Consider the following 5,000-nt stretch of genomic DNA (forward strand, 5'->3'; position numbering starts at 1 on the left):
ATGATACCCAGATTCAGTGTTTTTTATTTATTATTTTTTTTAGTAATAAATAAGATTACGGGTATTACCACAGATAAGATTTTCAAGAGTACCAAGAGTTTGGAATGGTACCACAGATTAACAGTATTTCTGGATCAGTGTTAATAATTAGTACCAATGTTTCGGCATTGTACCAGAGAATAACACGATATATTAAAGTGCCAAAAGATTTTTATACTCTATCAGAGATTATCAGTATTTTTGCCATAGTGGCATAGAGTACAACGACTTTGATAAAGCAACAGACAGTAGTAATACTTTGCCATAGTGCCAAAGAGGGTACATATTCAGAATACCTTCGCATAACCGATTTTGGTATCGATGGATTCCTATCACTCTCTACTATCCAAATATATCGAAATTATGCTGTGGACCCCCCCCCCCCTCCATTAGTTACAGTCTTGGACCTGATAACAAGAGACGGCATGAAGGGTACCAGGGAAATTGCAGGTAAAACAGGAATAGAATTCAACATATACGTAATTATGATAACAATACACAATAAGTCATTGCGACCCCCCCTGGGGGGCTACCGCCCTCAGTCCTCACTGTGGCAGGATAAACCATGAGACAATTATAAGGATATTGGAATGTGCCCAGAGAAACAGACTAATCAGTGACATAGACACTCGATAGTGGTAATTATCCCTTGTAGTACTGACCGTGACGCCATCTTTCGAGTCCACCTGTAGGCACGAGATCGAGTTTCCGTTCTCCTGGAAACCACGATCTACCGGGTCCACAACAACAATGAGAAAGGCCTGCCGGCGCCACCGCGGATGCCTCTCCATAGCCGCCGCGATGACCGAGGGTGGAGGGTACTCACGCGAGATCGCCGTGAGCCTCGACGCGATGCTCGAGCTCTGTCACCGCCACGGCCTCCTTCGTGTGGAGAAGGCCTGCGGTAGGTGTGGGTGTGGTGGTTATACCTTAACTCCCCAAGGTCCTCTGATGAGCTTGAGTTTACCTTTAATTATACCTGGGTAATGTTTAGCGTGTTAATAATCTGCTTAGGCTGCCTCCATCCGAGTAAGGAATAGGCGATCTGCGAGAGACGTGTGTACAGTGTGTTCTGTGTAAAGTGTTTATATATATGTGTCAGTCTGAATGTAGAATAAAGTATATCTGTACAGGATTAACCAAGTGGGCGTGGTAAGATTCAAGCAGGCATTTCTATATATTTAGTTTCATCTGTGTTAGAGACTTGTTTCATTGAAGAGAAAAGTATATATTATCTATTATATTATACACATTGTCTCTCAAATTCATGAAGACTCTTGTATGAGATGCTTAAAGGTACTCCATTTAGTAAAAAAAAAAATATATGTTTCAATTGTAGATAATTTATGCTGACATGGCTTGATGTTTATCGTCTAAAATAAAATGAGTTATTATTTGCTTTCTACTGATGCTTTTAGAGCTGATATTGATAAAAATAAAAGAATTGACGAAAAACATAACGCCTGTATATTTATTTATTCAAAGACCTCCGAAAGAGGACCTAGCTGTTTCCCCCGTTGTAATAAAACGTCTGACCCATATGGTCCTCCCCACAGTTTTTAGAACCTATCTAAAAACCTGAATAAGAAGAATAAAAATGACAGAGATCATTACAGAAGATGGTGTGAGAGATCCGTGTACTGTATTTCGCATTATTATTTTTTTCACATTTGTCGGATTTCTTGGCTATCAACCAGCGGTATGTGGCCAAGGTTACGAAGCCAATGGATCCTGTTCTCTGTTTCAATCTAGATAAGGTCATAAAGTTTTGTCTCAGAAAAACGATTGCTTTATGTATTATTTTTTCATCATCATTTGATGTTGTGAATGGAATGTTTTTAATTCTGAAGTAATTTTTTAAGGGTCTATCTATTATTGTTGTATTGATGGTATGTTATTAGGACATGGACTATGGAAAGATGATTTGTGCAATGGGGACACCATGGAGTAAAATCTCTTATATATGGAGTGCAATGAGTAAGTCTTGTGGTGTTGACTCTCAGACGGGCCAACACTAACTCCTCCCTGATGTTTTTTTCCTATGGGACGTGTCCCACTTCTCTATTGTTGCTTTATGTTTGTTATTATGTAAAGGCTGGTCCACGCACTTTGCCACAGATGTATTTTGGCTTTTATAAGGGACACAAAATTCCTGAGATCTGTAAGGACTTTGTTAGGGTCAAGATCACCAGTTGCCTTGACTAATTTGTCAGCTTTCTCAGTACCATGGACACCACAGTGGCCTGGTACCCATACCAACTTGATTGATTTGTTGGCAAAAGGGTATCGAAAGTAGAGAAATCTATACCGACTTTCTCGATGAGGTCGTGGAGTCGAATGAAAATGGCCTAATGCCACCATTTCGGTTAGAATGCTCGCATAAATCAGCGTCGACTGGCCGCGTCTGAGTCTGAGGGGAGGTACTCATGACTCCACCTCAAGATGCTCGATCCACGTGCATCTCAGGGCTCCAAGATGCATACACAAACATGCATTCTGCACAGCATCCAAATCTTTCAAATTTGAGCTCGCTGCTGAGCCTTACACAATTGACCCATAATCTACTTAAGACCTCATCAGGGCTTTATATACATTAGCAAAGACTTTCCATCAGCTCCTCGTTTATTTCCAGCAATGAACATTAGTAAATTAAGTGCTCTATGACTTTTATTCTTTAATTGACCAATGTGTTTTTTCCAGTTAAGTCTACGATCAAAGAGTAGACCAAGAAATTTAGCAGAATTTTGAATAGATATTGGGTGATTATCTAGTTCTCCTGACGTTCGGCATCTTCCTGAGTGAAAAAAATACCCCAATACTCTTTCTTGTGGAAAATATTAAACCCACTGGAAGCCCCAGTTATGAATCATGTCCAGTGCCAGTTGGATGCAATTTGCCAAGAATTCTGCATTTCTGCTGGAATGCCATAATGTGCAATCTTGAATATTCACGCACAGTGAATATATAATATTCCAAGGAGAGGTGGTGAGATGTCATTTATCATATATAAAAATAATGTTGGTTACAAGTCACTTCCTTATGGGCCCCGTTTACCTGGACAAAAATATCCGAAAGGGTGACATTGTCAGAGAACAATTTGACAGCAAAAGGCCTGTCAGAAATGAAATTTTGAATAAAACAAGTCAAAAAATGCTTTTTAGCAAATGCCTCGCAAATATGACTTTACTAGCTGATCAAGAGTTTGGCGTCCCTTTCGGAAACCACACTACTTGTTATCTAGTAAATTTCTGGTATTTAGAAAATGTTATAGCCTACTATTAACAATTCGTCCCATGACATTGCATAAGCAACTTGTCAACGCAATTGGGCGGAAGGAGATAAAAGGAGGGGGGAAATCCTCGATCCGTTAACATGGGAAAGGTGTGGGCGAAGTGCCATGAGTTTGGAGAAGTTTAGCCTTTCATTGTACACTTCTAGCAACTTAATCAACATAAAAAAAACAGTTTTCGTTCACACATTCGCGTCCTTCTTGGTTAAAGTCCAGTATGTTTGGGTTATTTCATGGTTTTGAGAATTTCACTTTCTTCCATCAACCCTAAATCCCTGTGAAAGATTACTCCCTTACAGGTATTTAGGCCGATAGGAATAGTTAACTTAACTGTGACATGATGCATTTGCAATAGCATAAGTAAATCCTTAATCTGAGTTATTTTGTACTTTACAAGAAGGCTTCCATCTCGCAATTTTCGGGCAAAATCAAAATAACCGTCCACTTCACCATCAAGGATCTTTTTGATAATGGGGTTCATGTTCAACAATGGTTGATTCTCATTCATGTATTTAACATTCGCGAACCTTGCAATCTTCGGGGGATTTTGAAAGGTCTTCTGGGTCTGTCATTAGTGGGGATTCCATTGTTCAGAGTTGAGTCTGTCATAGATCGGTCATAGGTCGCCCCTCTTCCTTGAGCAGGAGAAAAGGTAGCCGAGATAGTGTCCATCCTGGGTTTCAGACCAGGGCCGTTGTCCTGAAGAAATCAAAAACTCTTAACTTAACTTATTAACCCAACAGCAGTAGCTAAGAGAGAGTATGGCAGAGTTTCGTCCTTTACCCCCCCCCCCTGTTGAAGTCTGACTACGTTCTCCAGTACCAAAGGGGGATCGAGTCATGTATAGGACAGTTCCTTACCGCCGAACATGCCTAAGCAATTTTGAATGCCCACCCCTCAAGCCCACAATGGAGCTCCGGTCAGTTCAGGGAAGTCACATGAAAATAGGAAAATAAGTCAGAAATAAAATGTGCTCCCCAAAGGATTCACCAGGCTACTTGGTCTCCCTACCTAGGGAGATAGTAGAGTGCTGCGGGTCTGAGGTAGTGTGCAGCCCTCATGGCCGGGGAGAGGTCGCACGGGGCACAGCCCTCTGCATTCAGCTGTATAGTAAGGTATGATCTTCATTCTGTTATTCTATTATTGTTAGTTTACCCACCCCGCAATTTCAATGGTACTTCTCATGCCCTCCGCTGCTATCGGAGTCAAGAATGTGTTTTTTGGGGGGGTTCCGCGGGATAATACCTACATATATGTGTACTAGAGGGTGAGAGGAATCCATCGAAACCATTGCACTGGTAGCACATTTGTACACATCATTAGTACTAGAGGATAGCAGAAGCATTAAATGTTCTAAAAAGAGATACTAGAACAGATAAACAAGTACAGTCTGTGATTTATGGATCTGAGCAATAGCCTAATAGTAATGATGCTTATAGAATTATTAGTCGTAGTAGTAATAATAATACTAGGAATAAGAGAAAATGATACAGTACGATTGGTAGTTGATAATAGCAGAATTGGTAATATATGAAGTAGCCGTAGTATAGATAAACAAATAGATTAATGAAGCGCATAATATTAACACCAAATAATTTGTCTGTGGCTCAATTAATTGCTGTAGCTAGAGGCTGTTGACGGGTTCCTATACATAACCAGTTTCCAAACAGAT

This window comes from Penaeus monodon, chromosome 41 (assembly GCF_015228065.2).
Source record: "Penaeus monodon isolate SGIC_2016 chromosome 41, NSTDA_Pmon_1, whole genome shotgun sequence".
NCBI classification, from domain to species: domain Eukaryota; kingdom Metazoa; phylum Arthropoda; class Malacostraca; order Decapoda; family Penaeidae; genus Penaeus; species Penaeus monodon.